Source organism: Pongo abelii, chromosome 21, assembly GCF_028885655.2.
Source record: "Pongo abelii isolate AG06213 chromosome 21, NHGRI_mPonAbe1-v2.0_pri, whole genome shotgun sequence".
NCBI classification, from domain to species: Eukaryota; Metazoa; Chordata; class Mammalia; order Primates; family Hominidae; genus Pongo; species Pongo abelii.
In genome coordinates this window covers 16,490,726-16,512,514 of record NC_072006.2, presented here as the reverse complement: position 1 = coordinate 16,512,514, position 21,789 = coordinate 16,490,726, and the positions used below count along the sequence as shown (strand labels likewise).

Here is a 21,789-nt window from a genome sequence, read left to right as displayed (position 1 = left end):
GTTATTTGCTTATCACCTTGACCATTCAGCTAGTATTTAATTAAAACATGCCAATAAATCTAGTTGCTTTCTTACTTAAATAAATATACTTTAAATGGAAACTCGACATCACTACCATAAGTAGAAAACCAATATTACCATAAATAGAAGGTGACTTTCATAGCTGATACATAACTTTGAAAGGTGATATAAAAATATCTACCAATGCTCCAGCTAAAGTCATTCTATACATTCTATAAGAGCCAGGCATGGTGGCACACACCTATGGTCCCAGCTACTTGGGAGGCTGGGGTGGGAGGACCACTCGAGCCCAGAATTCAAGGCTGCAGTAAGCTATGATTGTGCCATTGCACTCGAGCTTGGGCAGCAAAATGAGACCTTATCTGTTAAAAATAAATACATAAATAAAATAATTCTACAAGGATGCACAGAAAATTAATACTAGAGAAATAATACCTCACCGACCAATAGAAAACCCCCTAAATGTGGTAGGAAGGAAGCTTAAGGCAAGGAATTTTTTTTTTTTTTGTAGTAAAGCAGATTCTAGTTTATTAGGTCTGAGATGGGGTCCACTGCATTTCTAACAGGGTCTCGGAAGATGTTGATGCTGCTAGTCCAAGGGCCACACTTTGAAGTAGAGAGACATAAGATGGATCCAATGGCCTCTCCAGGTTCCTCCTGGTCTAATGGTTTTGAGATTTGGTAGCATATACAAAAGGATACAAAACAAACAAAATCTCCACATGCAATCAGTTCTAATTTGTCTCCACTTCGCAGAGCAAATAGAAGCACATTTTAATGATCACATATATCCAAAACCATAAATATTATGAAAACATTCATTCATTTAGGAAATTCAATTCCATTTCCTGCCTTGATGGGGTTGGGAGAGGAAATCTTCATTGAATTTTTCTAAAAGAATCATACTTTTGACCAATGTTGGCAAGAAAGTAACTTTTTCTTTCCGGGACTGTGAGCTCTCTGTTGTCTTACTGGAAAAAAAAAAAAAAAACAAAAAAAAAAACTGCTGCTGATTCTACTGTCAAGCTAGTGACTTATTTGTGCTTTACCTGAGGAACCAATTAAGGCAAGGAACTTTTTTACCTGTTGCCCAAGAGAATGATCATTTGAACAGGTAACTAGTGCACACACGTACAAAAACAGTACACCTCTACTGGGTCTTAGGAGACCTGGGCCTCTATGACAACACTGGTCCACGGGACAATGGATTGTACCATACCTGATTCCAAACAAACCAGGAGCCTCAACTTCTTGGTGCAGCCAGTTCCAGGGAAAGCAGGGAAGTTTGGGCTCTGCCAACCCCCAACATGCCCTGTCATGGCCCCACCAGCCTCTCACCCTCCTTCACTACCTGTGCCACCCCAGTTCTTCATTCAGTCTCCAGAAAGCCTTGACCACAGTTAGCTGTCACCTAATTGCTGACAAGGTATGGATGCTAAGACTTAAGCCTGACACTATGCAGCAGCAGATGCACTTAAGAAGCAGGGCTGGGAGCCCTCAATGCCCTCCAGACCCCAAGGAACTGCATTTCTAATGCTGGACATTCATGCACTTTGACAAGTAAGAGATGAGATATTTAAGCCAATGGGGCCTCGGATCATGCCATATAGACAAGCACCTTTTAATGACATGAACTTTACACCTTACATATAACCACGTATTATTTTTTCCTTAAAAGCTTTAAAAGTCAAGCTGAATTAACCACAAAGAAATTCTCTTCCTGATGAATTAATGGCATTTGCAGCAAGCTGGATGAGATTGGAGACTATTATTCTAAGTGAAGTAACTCAGGAATGGAAAAACCAAACATCGTATGTTCTCACTCATATGTGGGAGCTAAGCTATGAGGATGCAAAGGCATAAGAATGACACAATGGACTTTGAGGACTCAGGGGGAAATGGTGGGAAGTGAGTAAGGGATAAAAGACTACAAACTGGGTGCAGTGTATAATGCTCAGGTGATGGGTGCACCAAAATCTCACAAATCACCACCAAAGAACTTTCTCATGTAACCAAACACCATCTGTTCCCCAATAACTTATGGAAATTAAAAAATTTAATAAAAAAAAGAAATTCTCTTCCTGGCTATTACAGGTAAAATACACACAAGACAATGTTCCATATTTTAGAGATCATAAAACATGCAGTGGGTAATCCACAGCCTAAGTTTGTTGAGGTAGAAAAAGTAGTGTGTATGTGTGTGTGTTGTGTGTGTGTGTGTGTGTTCTTTGCACTATTTCCTGACTAGAGGTAGCACTGTGTTGATACCTCTATTTTAGCATTTCTCACGTAAGAAGTCTCTCTCTCATTTTGAGCTTGGGAGAGATCAGAATCATTTCTTATCTGGATCACTAGCGTAATGGCCTGATCATCATATTTAATAAATAAATGAATGAGTGAATAAATCTGCTATATTTTTGGAACCCCTTCTCACATGAATTCAGTGCTTTTTCACTCATTTTATTTCTACTTGTGAATCCTAAAATCAAGACATTTGACGGAGGAAGTTTTGAATCACTTTTCTTTGAACTTATAAGCAAAGGTATATTTAGCTTCTCAAAAAAGGGCCAACGACAACTTTGGCCTGGAGTCAACTGACCAGGTTGAGGTCCTGACCCTGTCATTTATGAGCTGTAAGTCCCTGGACTTCTCAGCCTCTGTGTTTGAGCTTTCATCTATAGCGTGGGTGGGCTTTTTAGAAATAAACTCTACAATGATGGGGACTACTGGAAACAGTCCTGAAATCCCATGGGTAGAGAGGTAGGAGGTTATTGGTGTGTCAGGAACTCTATGGGAAGAGCAACAAGTGAGTGCCACAATTCCCCTTCTCCTGGACTACAATGGGACTGAATGCCCACGGTAGTCACTCATTAGCAAGGCCCATCCCATGTGCTGCAACATTCCATGAAGCCTGAAGACCAAGGCTCCCACAGGGCACTGCACAGATCACATGCCATTGAATGCAGTCAGTGAATGCATTAATGAATTAATGAATTAATGAAAATTACTAGGTTTATTTTGCCCAAAGTGACACCATAAAGGTAATAATTCTATTCATTATCTATTGCTATATAACAAATTTCCCCCAACTTAGTGGCTTAAAACAACAAACATCTTACAAAGTTTCTGAGGGTCAAGAATCCAGGAGTGGCTTAATTGGGTTGTTCTAGACCAAGATATGTCATGAGGCTGCAGCCAAGCTCTCAGCCACAGCCACAGCCATCTGACAGCGCAACCAGGGCTGGAGGATCTGCCTCCAGGAGGGCTGACTCACATGGCCGTTGTCAGGAGACCTCCGTTCCTTGCTGACTGTTAGCAGAAAGACTCAGGTTTTCAATCTATGGGCCTCTCCATAGGGCTATCATTGTATCCACAAGACAGGGCACCTGGCGTCCTCCAGAGCAAGTGACCCAAGAGACAGCAAGAAGGAAGCCACAGTGCTTTTCATCACTTAGTCTTGAAAATCACCCACCATCATCCTCACATGACTTTGTTCTTTAGAAGCAGCTCACCAAATCCTATCCAGTCTACACCTAAGGGAGAGGAATCCAGTCCCATCTTTTGAAGAGAGTATCAAAGGGTTTGTGGATATATTTTAAGCCACTATAATGATCATGTTTTCCTCCAACCCCCTCTAAGCCTATGACATAAAAGACATCATTCTCAGCCTACATTCGGATCCCCCAGCCCTGTCATTCCGGATGGATCCCCTAACCCACTCTTGCACATGCCCAGTTGATCTGCTTGGTGGTCCTCATGCATGCACGGTGCTTTCCCATCTTTCAGCCTTTCTTATCAATGTTCCTTTGAACAGGAATATCCTACAGACATTTTGGCATAGTTGAAACCTATCCATTCATCAAACTGAGCCTAAACTTTTCCATGGTGCCTTCCCCGAGGCTCCACTGAAATCCTGAAGCCCTTTGTATTTTCCAGGGCGCTAGTCATTTTCTTCCTCCAAATTGTACTAATGTCCATGACTTAACTTTCCCAATTAGACTGTAAGCTTTGTGCGGAAGGCCCAGGCACATCACAATATGTTCAAGAGCACTCTCCTGCATAATCAACTCTTTACTGGGAACTGGATCAAGCATCAGAAAATGTTTTCTGTAAAGGGCCAGATAGCAAATATTTTAGGCTTTGCAGGCCATTTGGTCTCTGTCACAGCTACTCAACTATGTCATGTAGTATGAAAGCCGCCATAGACAAACTATAAACACATGCGTGTGGCTGGGTTCCAATCAAATCTTATTCACCAAAACAAGCAGCAGGCTGGATTTGGCACAGGGGCCATGGTTTGCCAACTGCTGAACTAAAACATCTCCTAGGTATCATCAAGCTCCAGAATTCCACGCTTTCAATATAGGAGTTGCTGTAACTATCTTAACATGAATTTTTTTTCTGTTTTAAAGTGTGTTTATTTTCTACTATTTCTACAATTTAGGTGCTCTTCCTTTATAAGAGGAAAAAAAGTAATACAACTTCACAAGTCTTTCTCTTTCACAGTTTTAGGAATTATTTTAAGGAAAAAGGGGCTGGATGAGATACACCCATGTAATAATATAGTAGTCACTTTCTTACCATTTTTCTAATATGAAAGTCTCTTAATTCTTCCATACTTTCCTACCTCATGTGAAAAGCAACTCATTTTATTCCCAGTTACAATGAAACTACAGTTCTATCATGGCTAAACTGTAATTTCCGTTCAAAGCTGAGCTTTAGATTATTCTAAAAGACGGTCTTAATATCATCTTTGACTCATATATTTAAATTATTACCTTCTTTTATAAGAAGAGATATGAATGAAAAGTAATAGCTGAAGAATCAGTGACCCACAATCATAAACATGAATACTAATATGATTATTTAAAGAATGAAGTTGAGCTTAATAAGCATATAATACAAAAATAAATAATTGTCAAGTTTCATGGAGACAGCAAGAGGATGTGAAAGGATATAAGCTTGAAAAGTCAAGTTATGGATTTTCATGAGGAAATAACATTGCTGAACAAAGCCACTCTTAAAAAGCTCAACTCACCTTTACAACAGTGGATATGAAGCTTGAAAACCACCCAGCTGACAAATGAAATTTGCTATTTTCAGGGAAATGTCAGGATACAAATTATATTCTTGTTTGAATAGAGCTAAAAGAGAGGCCACTATGTGTTTTTGACGGTGACAAATGGCTTCCAAAGAAAACAGGGCAGTGTCTGTCCGGTCCTGCCTTTGGGGAACCTGTTTTGCCAGCTGTCAGTCCTTCAGCCCTCTTTCTGTCTCAAGTGATCAGGGGAAATGATCATGAATTACTTATTGTCTTAAAATTTACGTAGACCTCTTCATTTCAACTATTTCATATCACCTGAAACTCTCTATACAAGGGGAGAAGAATGTTACCTGAAATGTAACTAATGAATAAATGTTCAAGGCATTCAAACCAGTTTTGACTGTCTTCTCTGTCTTTTCTGACCACAATTCTTTCCTGATTACCAGTGGAACTTTGAGGAAAGCATATTTAAGCTTCAGTATCTCAATGTCACAATAAAATAAAGAAAAAGATGCTTATATCGTAAGTGAGAAGATACATACTTCAGTCAATTCTGTGATAATGAACTGCAAAGGGTCCCAATTTGGTGGTTGTCTTATTATTTTGCTGAGTGAGTTAGAGCTGGAAATTAATGAAAGAATCTAAATAGAGTTTTTTTTAACACAATACAAAGATTCCTATTTTAATTATGGGATATTGTTTCTAGTGAAGCTTACTAAAATGCTGTATAAGAATATGATTGTCTTATCAAGAAGAGAATGAATAAATTATGGGATTGGGGGTGGTGTTTTGTTTTTTTGTTTGTTTGTTAGTTTTGAGATGGAGTCTCACTGTCACCAGGCTGGAGTGCAGTGGCGCGATCTTGGCTCACTGCAACCTCTGCCTCCTGGGCTCAAGCAATTCCCCTGACTCAGCCTCCTGAGTAGCTGGGACTACAGGCACGCACCACCATGACCGGCTAATTTTTTTTTTTTTTTTTGTATTTTAGCAGAGATGGGGTTTCACCGTGTTGGCCAGGATGGTCTCAATCTCCTGACCTTGTGATCTGCCTGCCTTGGCCTCCCAACGTGCTGGAATTACAGGCATAAGCCACCACACCTGGCCCAAATTATGGTTTATTTTTATAATATAATACTACACCACCATAAAAAAGAACAAATTACTAGTACCCATAAAACATGAGTGGATCTCACAGACATAATGATAAGCAAAAGAAGCCAGACACAGGCGAGTGCTCACAGTATGAGTCCATTTATATGAAGGTGAAGAACAAGCAAACCAATATATACTGATAAAAGTCAAAACAGTGGTTCATTCTGGGTAGAGATGAGGTGTAGACTGGGAAGGGGCATGAGAAAGCCTTATTAGATTCTTGATCCCAATGGTAGTTACATGGATCTATACCTTCATAAAAATTCAGCAAGCTGTACTTAAGACTGTTGTACTATGTGCACTTTCCTGTATCTATGCTAACCATTAATTTTAAAAAGCCCTAAAATGAAAATTTAAGAGACTGTAAATAACTCTAAAACAAGAAATGGTGATCATAGAAAAGGTCCAACAGGAAACCAGCAAATCAAAAATGGGAAGTAAAAATTTCAGAATATAAGTGGATAACAGAGGAATACAGAATGAAAACAGAGAAGAAAGAAGGAGGAGGAGAAGCAAGAAAGAAAAGCATTAATTTTGAATGAAAGAAAAGAAATGAATTAACTATATGCTTAACCTGTGTAGAATCTTACATGACCTACAGTTTCTTCACACCTATCTTCTAGTCTCCTATTTTCTCATCAGGAAGAGTAAATTTAATAACAACTAGAACTTTGAAAGAAAAAAGTGAGGTAGAGGAAAGTGGCCTATAATTACATATCAAAACATACTAAAGAAGTAAGAAAACTCAATGTGCAAAGGTGCAAGAGTACACAGACAAACTAAGTGAATAAACTAGACAACCCTGAAAAAACACCACTTAATTTATTATAAAAGAACTGTCCAACATGAGCAAGGATGGAGAAAATGTTCAATAAGCTAGGTTAATACAACTGGTTAAATCCTGCATATCCAGCCTAGCTTGGAATCAGATCCATTCCCCTGAGAGGCCAAAAAGCCCAGAGGTCTTAGGAGATCTGATTACTAGGAAAGATAAGCATTTGCAGAAAAGCTGAAATAAATATTGATTATGAACACTGAGTTAACCAAGAACATGTTCGAAGAAGTACAAATGTTTACATTTGTAGTGTGGTCAGAAGCTCACAGAAATATCCACAGGTCTTCCTCTCTCAGGGGTTCAGAGGCTACCCAAGAGACATATGCCTGTTACTGTCCATTTTCTATTTTGTGGCAAAATCATCCACTTATCCGTCCCATTTCGTACAGATGATGTCCCCTGGGGGTCCTCCATAACCATGCATAAAAGCATGGTCTCTTGTGTGCCCAGTTTTCAGCTTTTGATAATGGTACCCTGGTGAGATAAAGATGAGTAGAAGTAGGAGGACCTGCTCATATATTAGACTTCATAACCTTCATTCTCACAGCCTCTGATGCAATTTAGTAAACAACACACCCTAAAGAAGTAATCTAAGACCTAGACAAATCCACACATTCAATAATATGTATTGCGAAGTGATTTATAAAAATAGTAAGATTTGGAAACAACCTACATGTCCACCTAAAATGAACTAATTAAATAAACTGTAATATGTCCATATCATGGAGCATCATACAACCAGTAAAAGTTATTTATTTGAAGAATGCATGGAGCACTTGACAGGGATTATGTCATCTAATCCTCATAAAATTATATGAGGTGTATCTTATTATCATTCACACTTTACCGAGAAGGAAACGGGCTCAGCATGGCTGTTTCCAGGAGGCCTCAGTCCCTACACACATGAACCTCCACATGAGGTGCTTGAGCCTCCTCACAACATGGCAGCTGGCTTCCCCCTCCCCCAAGCAAGTTGTCCTTGTGAAGCACAGTGGGAGCCACAGTGTCTTTTATGACCTCATCTCAGAAGTCACACACTGTCATGTCCACAGTGTCCTGTTGCTAACATGGATCAGCTCTAATCAGTGTGGGAAGGGACTACCAAAGAGCGTGAGCAGCAGGAAGGGAGGGTCAGCAGGTCCCACTTGGAGGGTGGCCCCAAAAGGGGTCTTCAGGAAGGACAAGCTGCCCCAAGAGTTTCCTTGGGTTTTGCTGGGGAATCAAAGACCAAACCACAGAGGCTGTTACTGAATACTTCTGCCAGATTTTTGGTTGCTGCATCTCTCCAAGCTATTCTAGGAGTCATTTCTTGAGGGACTAAGGAACACATTCCTTGCTTGGTGATGCTGAGGACTTGGCAGGGTTGATGACCTAACAGGCATGTATGTGCATGTGTCAGGCCTGCAGGCACAGCGGCAAGCTGGTCACCTCCTCAGATGAAGCCAACCCCTACGCAGAAGCAGTTCTTCAGTCCACCGCCCCTTTTCCTCCTTAGGCTGTCAATTCCTCACCTTTTCCACATACACCTTTCCCACTCCACATGGGTACATTTTCTAGGAAAAGTGTTCATACTTTCATTCAGAAAATAGAACAGAATGCTTGTTACCTACTAAGCCTCCCTGACAGTTACTGGGGACTCAAATGCTGAGCGTACTCAGGAGAACAGGCAGCAAGTGACAATGTGGACAGTGTTCCAAATCTCTTAGCCTCACCAGTGTAGAATTCACAGAACCACCTGCAATTCAAATTAGAGGATTGCAGCCCGGTTTTCTAACAGTAAGTAATTTCCACCACTATGAGTGCAGACATGTGCCCTGGGATAAGACGAGTGATGTTCCAAGTCACCACCCTGAATGAGGTCCAGGATTGACAAAGATGGACTTTACCTTCCTCAAGTTCTTCTTCCAAAAACCCAGAGATCTCACTTGCCCAGAGCTCAGGCATCAGAACTGATGGAAAAACAAGGTAATCTTAGGACATACCAGCAGGTCAGCACCCAAGTTCCCAAGAGCAACTGTTTTGAGGTCTCCTGTAATATAATTTTGGTTGAGGAGTAACCTAAAGCCCTATAAATTTTGTAACCAAGACTGGAAAAAGGGTATGAGGAATGTGTGAAAAATATCTATCTTATTTCTATTTCAGGTAGCACCTTTATCCGAGAAGCTCAGGGGGCTGTTTGAACACAAGTCAACATTATATATGGTGCTTCCATTCATGCCTGTTTGCTTGGTTGCTCAATTCTGCTTCCGCTGTGGGTTCTTTGTTTCCTTTCTTTTGCTTATTGCTGCTCACAGTTGTAATGGTGTTCTGTTATATCCATTTACCAAAAGCACTTGAGACTTATGTTTTAGGAATCTAGAAGACCAAGAAGACATGCTTAAAAGTGGAATTTTTTATGATTGCAACATGGTGATTCACCCTTTTATATATTACAAGTTCAATAAAATGCATCAGCACACTGAGAAATATTTACAGCATGTCCTGCTTTTGTCAAAGTGCCAGTGAATGCACATCCAGCCGCTGGGAGCAAAAATGTCTGAAGAAACAGAGACAGATGTTCTTCTTCCTGTAGGATTAGGTTCAAGGTGATTCTCCCCAGAGAATGGCACATAACCCTGTGGGGGTCAAAGTGACAGCTTTAATAGGAGATTTGGCAGTATTTAGATGGAAAGATGTAGATTAGATTTGAAGCTGCAGTGGGGCTCTCTAAGCCTGACTTTGAAAGAGGGAAACCTACACCTCTTTGGCTCCCTGACCAGTTCCAGGTAAATTCACTGGATCTCCCTGCAGAGGGCTTCAGAAGAGTGAAAGGAGGAGAAAGACTTGCCCTGGGTTGCTTGTGGCACGGGAGCCAGGGGATCCAGGGATGTTTTACTCACTCATGAGAGAGACAGCACAAAAGAGGAAAAACTGGGCCCTGGGGTTTGTGTTTGAAGCCCCATAACCCCACACTTGGGCAGCACAGACCTTAAAAACAGTAGGTCCTTACCAAGTATATTAGCTCCTTCCTTGGGGGAAGAGGAAGCAGAAGAAGCACTAAAAGTTCCCATTCCAATGTTGCTTCCCCCTGAAAAGCAGAGAGAAAACATGAGAAGGGAAATACAACTGACCCTTGAACAATCTGGGTCTGAACTCTGTGGCTCCACTTATACATGGATTTTCTTCTACCTGTGCCACCCCTGAGAAGCAAGACCAACTCCTCCCCTTCCTCCTCCTCCTCAGCCTATTCAACGTGAAAACAACAAGGATGAAGGCCTTTATGATGATCCACTTCCACTTAATGAAGAGTAAATACACTTTATCTTCCTTATGATTTTCTTAGTAATATTCTTTTCTCTAGCTTATTTTATTGTAAGAATACAGTATATAATACATATAACATAGACATATGTGTAAATTGTTTATGTTATCAAGAAGGCTCCTGGTCAACAGTAGCCTATTAGTAGTTAAGTTTTGGGGGAAGTCAAAAGTTATAAGCAGATTTTGGTGGCAGATGATGTTGGGGGTGGTACTGTTACCCCCTAACCTCCATGTTATTCAAAAGTCAACTGTAAGTCTGCCCATTTCACATGCATTTGTCAGAAGAGGGGGGGTCAGTGAAAAAACTTTTTTATTTATAAACATAACTAACATTTTTCATTCTTGAGTGTGGAGGGCAAAGGAATTGGGGCAAGAATTTAATCCCAGCCTCCATCTTGACAATCACAGTTACCCAGCTACCATGACTTTGCAGGGAGAAATGAGGGAAACAATCAAGACTATGTCATCCCAGTCCTCTGGGGCCACCAAGCAGTAATCTTATGATTTTTCCTCTTCCACAAAGTATCAAATTGGCTTCTCCCTCATTGTACTCAGTGCCTCCCCATCCACCCCAACCCTGAGGCAGCATTCTCCATGTGGCTCCAATTCAGGTCAAACTTCATCCCACACTGGCGATTTCTGTTGGCTTGGTCCCTGCAGGAGGGAACATGGTAACAGTAGTTTTGTGGTTTGCACTATTTATGTTATGAATAAAGCACTTACATGCCTAATCCCTTTTAGGCCTAGCCAATTGTCTTTCCAGCCTAAGGTACCATTTGTATCACTGCCTACATGTCCCAAAAGCAGTAAAAATCCTTGCCCAGTTTTCTGAGTCAACTGACTACTGGGACCAATATTGCCTGAACAGCTTTCCTACTGTATATACATCTTTGGATCTGTCGCAGGCACAGTCATATGTGTGGCTGCAAGTCGTAGGTTGTGTTTGTGTATGAGTGATGAATGTGACTGTCTCCACTGGAAGTGTGGCTCCAACCAAACTCAGGATAAGAACACCAGCTACATGAACAAACAAGCTGAGCTGACCCCTGTTGGCAAAACAGCCACCACTCAGCTCGCTCCTTCTCTCCCTTTTTGACATGTCCAAACACTTTCACTGTTGCCTTCACCGAGGTGCCAATCCTTAGATGTGGTTGATACATGGAGCTGGGGACTCTTAAATAGGACTTAATTTCAAAAGACCTGGTTCGAATTCTGGTTCTGCACTTAACAGGCATGTCACCTTGAGAAAATCATTCTTAGTCTCAGATTTATAACCTACAAGACGAGAATTTATTCTTTAAAAACAGTGGGTGGGGGTAGAGACAGAGTCTTGCTCTGTCACCCAGGCTGGAGTGCAGTGGCACAATCATAGCTCACTGCAGCCTCCAACTCCTGGGCTCAAGCAACCCTCCTACCTCAGCCTACTTAGTAGCTGGGACCACAGGCATTTGCCACTATAGCAGGCTAATTTTTTTATTTTTATTTCCTTGTAGAGATGTGGGTTTCACCATGTTGCCCAGGCTGGTCTTGAACTACTGGCCTCAAGTGACCCTCCCACCTCGGCCTCCCAAAGTGCTAGGATTACAGGTGTGAGCCACTGTGCCCAGCCTTCTAAAAGTTGTATGTGTGAATCCAGCTATGGTGGGCTAGCTTAGAATAAACCAAACCCTCTATCCAGAACAACTAGAAAACTTGGAAAAAAATCATGAAAAATACCTCTTTGGAGATATCAGAGTACTGTGAAGGCTGCCTGAATCTGAAGAGCCATGATCCAAGACAGAAGAAAAAAGTCCAGCCTTTCTCCTTGAGAGACTGACGGATTCCAAAGCAGCAGCCTAGGGGCCCAGAAACTGAAGGGGAGGAGAACAGAGAAGAAAGTGACAGCTCCAAAAGTCTGAGATATACTAGGCATAGCTTTAAGCAGTCTCACAAAGCTGGGTGGGAGGAACAAAAATTAGAACTCAGAGCCTGACAAAGAAGAGAAGCTCTGGAAAACACCACAGGCTTTGGGTAGGGACTGTCGCAGGGATGAACCCTAGGAGTAAGGCAAACTAGAGTTAAACAAGCCATGACAAACACTGGCTCACCTCCTGGGGCTAGACTGATGATCTCTCCTTCCATCACAGCCTGCCTGAAGCACAAATAAACCCTATCTACAGGAAGATACGACTGTCCAGAACCTCCAATTATCACTAAAATGTATTATATATAATATCTGGTATTTAATAAAAAGTACCAGGCATACCAGGAGATAAGACAAAATGACAATACAGAAGTTTAAAGAACAGTCTTATAGAATGTAATGTAAATGTAAATGTAACCCAGTTAACAGAGTTGTCAGAAAAGAACTTTAAAACAGCTGTGATAAACATGTTCTAGAAAATAGAAGACAAAAAATTTCAGCATATAAATCCAATTTTAGAAAAGAATTAAATCCAAGTTCCATACTGAAAAATAAAGAAACTGGAAATAAAAGCTAAACTAGATGGGTCCAAAAGCAGATTAGACTTGGGGGAAGAAAGATCAATAGAAATTAAACAAACTGAGGCACAGAAGAAAAACAGATGGAAAATACAGAAAAGAACATAAAAGAAATACAGGACACATGAAAAAGCATAATACATAGTATAAATGGAATCTCAAAGTAGAGGAGAGGGAGAATGTGACAGATGCAATATTTAAAGAAATAATGACCCAAAACATTCCAAAAGCAATGGAAGACAGAATGTCTTACATTTAGGAGGTGCTATGAACCCGAAGAGAAAAACATACAAAGAAAACCATGTCTAGGCCTATCAGGGTTTTGTTAAATAGAGCAAACAGAAGAAAAAATCAGGAATATAGAAGATTTAAATAAGGCAATGAATAAGCTTGAATTGTTTGACATATGTAGGATATAGCAGAATAGACATTGTTTTCAAACCCATGTAAAAAATAAGAAAAGTAAACATAAAGATAAAAGTAAATGTAAGTAAGGGGTAATAAAGCAATCTTAATGAATATCAGAAGTTTGACATCAGAGATGTCATGTTTTTGGTCACAGCAGAATTAAACTAGAAATTAATAGAAAAAAGATAACTAATAAAATCCCAGTGTTTGCAAAGTAAGTAATACAGCCTAAATTCCCTATGGGCTAAAGAAGAAATCACAATAGAAATTATAAATTTTATGTAATAAAAATGTGATATAGTAGTATAAAAATGTGACATGAAAACCTTTGGGATACAGATAAAACCATACACAGAGGAAAATGTATAGTCATCAGTGAATATTTTAGAAAATAATAAAGGTAGAATTAATGAGCAACCCAAGAATTAGGAAAACAACAGCAAATTAGACCCAAAGAAATGACAAAGATGAGAATAATAAAAATGATAACAGAAATTGGTGAAACAAAACTAACATACAATAGAGAAAAATCTAGAAAGTCAGAAGTGGATTCTAGAAATGAAGGGAGGAGAACACAAACTACTAATATCAGGAATGAAAGAGAGAACATCTCTACATAATGAGAAAACATGATAAACAACTAATTTAAAACCATGTACCAACAACCTGGGCAATATAGTGAAGGACCTGAAGGACCTGCCTAAGGCTGACTTACATTAATTTTTTTATAACAGAACAGAGTACACTCTAAAATAATAAACAGTATAGTATAGTAGATAGTAGATACTATAATATAGTATAGAAAAGACATTAATCAATAACATAGTCATTTATTATTATTATCATGATAATAAATGAAAAAATGTGCAAGATCTTTACACATAAAACTAGAGAACATTATTAAGAGAAATTAAAGAAAACCTGAATACAGTAATGCACCATATAAAAATGTTTTGGTCAACAACAGACTGTATATACAATGGTGGTCTCATAAGATTATTATAATAGAGCTGAAAATTTTCTATGACCCATATATAGAAAAAGAGAAAAGTTTCTGAATTGTTTTGAGGCCAGCATAATCTTGATGCCAAAATCTGAAAAAGCCATTACAAAAAAGGAAATTGGCAGGCTAATGTCACTTGTAAATACAGATGTAAAATTTTTAACAAAAGATTAGAAAATCAAGTTGTTATACATAAGAGAATAATATATCATGACCAGCTTGAGTTTATTTCAGAAATGCAAAGGTGATTAAAATTCAAAGATGACAACATAATTTACCACATTGCTAGAATAAAAAGAAAGTTATATCATATGACTATATAAGAAATGCAGACAAGCTTTTGAAAAAATTCAATAACCTCATAATAGAAAACAAAAATTGTTAACAAATTAAAAATATAAGGAAACTTTCCTAATATAATAAAAATGATATGTGAAAATCTAAAACAAATATGATACATAATGGTGAGCTATTTAAAGTTTTTACCTGCAATGAGGATTGACACAAGATGTCCACTGTTAAATATTAGTCTAGCACACTATAAAGCAGAAAAGGAAATGTAAAAAATACAGGTTGAAAAGGAAAAAGACAAAGTCATTAATTACAGAATACATAAAAGCGTGTATTTAAAATACACAATAATCTACTTATAAATTATTAAAATCAGTAAGTGAATTTTAGCTGGGGCAACAGAGGTCAATACACTGCAGTAAACATCTAGAAAATGAAATTTTAAACAGATCCTACTGATTCTACAGATGCTAATAATAGCATCCAATTCCTAGAAATAAACCTAAAAAAAAGTGCAAGATCTCTACACATAAAACTAGAGAACATTATTGAGAGAAATTAAAGAAAACCTAAATACAGTAATGCAACACATAAGAATGTTTTGGACAACAACAGACTGTATATACAATGTACAATGGTGGTCTCATAAGATTATTATAATGGAGCTGAGAATTTCTATCTTCTAGTGATGCCTTAGTCACTATAACATTACTCATACCGGTGAAAACAAGCCCACTGTGTTGTCAGTCATATAAAAGTATAGCACAAGCAATTACATATAATACATAATACTTGATAATGATCATAAATAACTATGCTATTTGTTTACATCTTTACTATACTATAGTGTTTTATTACCTTAGAGTGTACTCTTTCTACTCATAAAAAACATTTTAATGTAAAACAGGCTCAGGCAGGTCCTTCACCAGGTATTCCAGAAGAAAGCATTGCTATCATAGGAGATGACAGCTCCATGTGTGTTATTGCCTCAGAAGATCTCTTGGGATGAGATGTGGAGGTGGAAGACACTAATACACACCTCATACAAACGGGTGCCCCTCTGGGACAAAGCTTCCAGAGGCAGCAATATTTGCTGTTCTGCAATAGTTGATCTTCTGCAGCCTTTGCTGGTGACACCCAGGTAAACAGGGTCTGGAGCGGACCTCTAGCAAACTTCAACAGACCTGCAGCGGAGGGACCTGACTGTTAGAAGGAAAACTAACAAACAGAAAGGAATAGCATCAACATCAATGAAAAGGACATCTACACCAAAATCTCATCTGTAGGTTACCAACATCAAAGACCAAAGGTAGATAAAACCACAAAGATGGGGAGAAACCAGAGCAGAAAAGCTGAAAATTCTAAAAACCAGACAGCCTCTTCTCCTCCAAAGGATTGCAGCTCTTCGCCAGCAATGGAACAAAGCTGGACAGAGAATGACTTTGATGAGTTGACAGAAGTAGGCTTCAGAAGGTCAGTAATAACAAACTTCTCTGAGCTAAAGGAGCATGTTCAAACCAATCTCAAGGAAGCTAAACACCTAGAAAAAAGGTTAGACAAATGGCTAACTAGAATAAAGAGTGTAGAGAAGACATTAAATGACCTGATGGAGCTGAAAACCCTGGCACAAGAACTTCGTGACACATGCACAAGCTTCAATAGCCAATTTAATCAAGTGGAAGAAAGGGTATCAGTGATTGAAGATCAAATTAATGAAATGAAGTGAGAAGACAAGTTTAAAGACAAAAGAGTAAAAAGAAATGAAAAAGCCTCCAAGAAATATGGGACCATGTGAAAAGACCAAATCTACATTTGATTGGTGTACTTGAAAGTGATGGAGAGAATGGAACAAAGTTGGAAAATGATTTTCAAGATATTATTCGGGAGAACTTCCCCAACATAGCAAGGCAGGCCAACATTCAAATTCAGGAAATACAGAGAACACCACAAAGATACTCTTTGAGAAGAGCAACCCAAGACACATAATTGTCAGATTCACCAAGGCTGAAGTGAAGGAAAAAATGTTAAGGGCAGCCAGAGAGAAAGGTCAGGTTACCCACAAAGGGAAGCCCATCAGAATAACAGTGGATCTCTCAGCAGAAACCCAATGAGACAGAAGAAAGTGAGGGCCAATATTCAACATTCTTAAAGGAAAGAATTTTCAACCCAGAATTTCATATCCAGCCAAACTAAGCTTCATAACTGAAGGAGAAATAAAAGCCTTTACAGACAAGCAAATGCTGAGAGATTTTGTCACCACCAGGCCTGTCTTACAAGAGCTCCTGAAGGAAGCACTAAACACGGAAAGGAACAACCGGTACCAGCCACTGCAAAAACATGCCAAATTGTAAAGACCATCGAGGCTAGGAAGAAACTGCATCAATTAACGAGCAAAATAACCAGCTAACATCATAATGACAGGATCAAATTCACACATAACAATATTAATCTTAAACGTAAATGGGCTAAAATGTCCCACTTAAAAGACACAGACTGGCAAATTGGATAAAGAGTCAAGACCCATCACTGTGCTGTATTCAGGAGATTCATCTCACATGCAGAAACACACATAGGCTCAAAATAACAGGATGGAGGAAGATCTACCAAGAAAATGGAAAAAAAAAAAAAAAAGGCAGGGGTTGCAATCCTAGTTTCTGGTAAAACAGACTTTCAACCAACAAAGATCAAAAGAGACAAAGAAGGCTATTACATAATGGTAAAGGGATCAATTCAACAAGAAGAGCTAACTATCCTAAATATATATGCACCCAATAGAGGAGCACCCAGATTCATAAAGCAAGTCCTTAGAGACCTACAAAGAGACTTAGACTCCCACACAATAATAAAGGGAGACTTTAACACCCCACTGTCAAAGTTAGACAGATCCATGAGACAGAAGGTTAACAAGGATATCCAGGATTTAAACTCAGCTCTGCACCAAGCAGACATAAAAGACATCTACAGAACTCTCCACCCCAAATCAACAGAATATACATTCTTCTCAGCACCACATCGCACTTATTACAAAATTGACCACATAGTTAGAAATAAAGCACTGCTCAGCAAATGTAAAAGAATTGAAATCACAACAAACTTGTCTCTCAGACTACAGTGCAATCAAATTAGAACTCGGGATTAAGAAACTCACTCAAAACTGCACAACTACATGGAAACTGAACAACCTGCTCCTGAACAACTACTGGGTAAATAACAAAATGAAGGCAGAAATAAAGATGTTCTTTGAAACCAATGAGAAAAAAGACACAATGTACTAGAATCTCTGGGACACATTTAAAGCAGTGTGTAGAGGGAAATTTATAGCAGTAAATGCCTACAAGAGAAAGCAGGAAAGATCTAAAATCCACACCCTAACATCACAATTAAAAGAACTAGAGAAGCAAGAGCAAACAAATTCAAAAGCTAGCAGAAGGCAAGAAATAACTAAGATCAGAGCAGAACTGAAGGAGATAGAGACACAAAAAAATTCTTCAAAAAATCAATGAATCCAGGAACTGATTTTTTGAAAAGATTGAAAACAAAATTGATAGAGCGCTAGCAAGACTAATAAGAAAAGAGAGAAGAATCAAATAGATGCAATAAAAAATGATAAAGAGGATATCACCACCGATCCCACAGAAATGCAAACTAACATCAGAGAATACTATAAACACCTCTACGCAAGTAAACTAGAAAATCTAGAAGAAATGGATAAATTCCTAGACACATACACCCTCCCAAGACTAAACCAGGAAGAAATTGAATCTCTGAATAGACCAGTAACAGGCTCTGAAACTGAGGCAATAATTAATAGCCTACCAACCAAAAAAAGTCCAGGACCAGACGGATTCACAGCCGAATTCCACCAGAGGTACAAAAAGGAGCTGGTACCATTCCTTCTGAAACTATTCCAATCAATAGAAAATGAGGGAATCCTCCCTAACTCTTTTTATGAGGCCAGCATCATCCTGATACCAAAGCCTGGTGGAGACACAACAAAAAAAGAGAATTTTAGACCAATATTCCTTTTGAACATTGATGTGAAAATCCTCAATAAAATACTGGCAAACCGAATCCAGCAGCACATCATAAAGCTTATCCACGACAATCAAGTCAGTTTCATCCCTGGGATGCAAGGCTGGTTCAACATACGCAAATCAATAAATGTAATCCATCACATAAGCAGAACCAACAACAAAAACCATATGATTATCTCAACACATGCAGAAAAGGCCTCTGACAAAACTCAACAGCCCTTCATGCTAAAAACTCTCTATAAACTAGTATTGCTGGAACATACCTCAAAATCATAAGAGCTATTTATGATAAACCCACAGCCAATATCATACTCAATCAGCAAAAACTGGAAGCATTCCCTTTGAAAACTGGCACAAGACAGGGATGCCCTCTCTCGCCACTCCTATTCAACATAGTGTTGGAAGTTCTGGCCAGGGCAATCAGGCAAAGAAAGAAATAAAGGGTATTCAATTAGGAAAAGAGGAAGTCAAATTGTCCCTGTTTGCAGATGACATGATTGTATATTTAGAAAACCTCATCGTCTCAGCCCAAAATCTCCTTAAGCTAATAAGCAACTTCAGCAAAGTCTCAGGATATAAAATCAATGTGCAAAAATCACAAGCATTCCTATACACCAATAACAGACAGAGAGCCAAATCATGAGTGAACTCCCATTCACAATTGCTTCAAAGAGAATAAAATACCTAGGAATCCAACATACAACGGATGTGAAGGACCTCTTCAAGGAGAACTGCAAACCACTGCTCAATGACATAAAAGAGGACACAGACAAATGGAAAAACATTCCACTCTCATGGATAGGAAGAATCAATATTGTGAAAATGACCATACTGCCCGAGGTAATTTATAGATTCAATGCCATCCCCATCAAGTTACCACGGACTTTCTTCACAGAATTGGAAAAAAACACTTTAAAGTTAATATGGAACCAAAAAAGAGCCCACATAGCCAAGACAATCCTAAGCAAAAAGAAGAAATCTGGAGGCATCATGCTACCTGACTTCAAACTATACTACAAGGCTACAGTAACCAAAACAGCAGGGTACTGGTACCAAAACAGATACATAGACCAATGGAAAAGAACAGAGGCCTCAGAAATAATACCACACATCTACAACCATCTGACCTTTGACGAACCTGACAAAAACAAGAAATGGGGAAATGATTCCCTATTTAATAAATGGTGCTGGGAAAACTGACTAGCCATATGTAGAAAACTGAAACTGGCTCTCTTCCTTACCCCTTATACAAAAATTAATTCAAGATGGATTAAAGACTTAAATGTTAGACCTAAAACCATAAAATCTCTAGAAGAAAACCTAGGCAATACCTTTCAGAACATAGGCATGGGCAAGGACTTCATAACTAAAACACCAAAAGTAATGGCAACAAAAGTCAAAATAGACAAATGGAATCTAATTAAACTAAAGAGTTTCTGCACAGCAAAAGAAACTACCATCAGAGTGAACAGGCAACCTACAGAATGGGAGAAAATTTTTGCAATCTGCCCATCTGACAAAGGGCTAATATCCACAATCTACAAAGAACTTAAACAACTTTACAAGAAAAAAACAATCCCATCAAAAAGTGGGCAAAGGATATGAACAGACACTTCTCAAAAGAAAGCATTTATGCAGCCAACAGACACATGAAAAAATGCTCATCATCACTGGTCATCAGAGAAAGGCAAATCAAAACCACAATGAGATACCATCTCACACCAGTTAGAATGGCAACCATTAAAAAGTCAGGAAAAAACAGATGCTGGAGAGGATGTGGAGAAATAGGAATGCTTTTACACTGTTGGTGGGAGTGTCAATTAGTTCAACCATTGTGGAAGACAGTGTGGCAATTCCTCAAGGATCTAGTACTAGAAATACCATTTGACCCAGCCATCCCATTACTGGGTATATACCCAAAGGAATATAAATCATGCTACTATAAATACACATGCACACGTATGTTTATTGTGGCACTATTCACAACAGCAAAGACTTGGAACCAACCCAAATATCCATCAATGACAGACTGGATAAAGAAAATGTGGCACATATACACCTTGGAATAAAAAAGAATGAGTTCATGTCCTTTTCAGGGACATGGATGAAGCTGGAAACCATCATTCTCAGCAAACTATCACAAAGACAGAAAACCAAACACCACATGTTCTCACTCATAGGTGGGAATTGAACAATGAGAACACTTGGACACGGGGGTGGGGAACATCATACACTGGGGCCTGTTGTGGAGTGGGGGGAGGGGGGAGAGATAGCATTAGGAGAAATACCTAATGTAAATGACGAGTTGATGGGTGCAGCAAACCAACATGGCACATGTATACCTATGTAACAAACCTGCACTTTGTGCACATGTAACCTGGAACTTAAAGTATTAAAAAAGTAGAAAAAAGCTTATAGAATAAGGATATACAGAAAGAAAATAATTATACAGTTATCCAGTGTGTTCATGTTTTAAGCTAAGTATTATTACAGAAGTCAAGACTTTTTTAAAAAAATTGAAGTTTTAAAAAGTAAAAATGTTATAGTAAGCCAAGGTTAATTTATTATTAAAGAAAGAAAAAAATACTTTTATAAATGTAGTGTTCCCTAAGTGTACAGTTTATAAAATGATACACTCTGTATAAAGTGTATAAAGTGTTTGTAAAGTCTACAGTAGTGTACAGTAATGTCCTAGGCCTTTACATTCACTCACCACTTACTCACCGACTCACCCGGATCCACTTCCATTCCTGCAGTCTCCATTCATGGTAGGTGCCCTATACAGGTGTGATACGGTTTGGATATTTGCCCCCCACCAAGTCTCATGTTGAAATATGACTCCCAATGTTGGAGGTGGAGCCTGGTGGGAGGTGATTCGATTGGGGTGTCGATCCTTCATGAATGGCTTGACACCATTCTCTCGGTGCTGTCCTCAAAATAACCAGTGAGTCTTGCTCTGAGTTCACATGAGCATGTGGTTGTTTAAAGTTGGCACCTCACTTTTGGCTCTCTCTTGTTCCTGCTTTCACCATGTTACATGTTGGCTCCCCATTGCCTTCTACCATGAGTGTAATCATCCTAGGTGTCACCAGAAGCAGATGCCAGCACCATGAATCCTGTAAAGCCTACAGAACCATGAGCCAATTAAACCTCTATTCTCCCAGCCTCAGATATTTCTTCACAGCAATGCAAGAACAAGCTAAAACAAAGTACATCATTT

The 21,789-nt window shown here is 39.0% G+C and overlaps 1 long non-coding RNA gene across 1 annotated transcript; it reads left to right on the top strand.

Moving 5' to 3' along the window:
* The first annotated feature begins 8,092 nt into the window (after positions 1-8,092).
* Positions 8,093-9,529, top strand: LOC129052274 (uncharacterized). Its single transcript, XR_008517252.2, has 3 exons — positions 8,093-8,162; positions 8,858-9,017; positions 9,195-9,529. It is a non-coding gene; the product is annotated as an uncharacterized LOC129052274 (long non-coding RNA).
* The last annotated feature ends 12,260 nt before the right edge of the window (positions 9,530-21,789 follow it).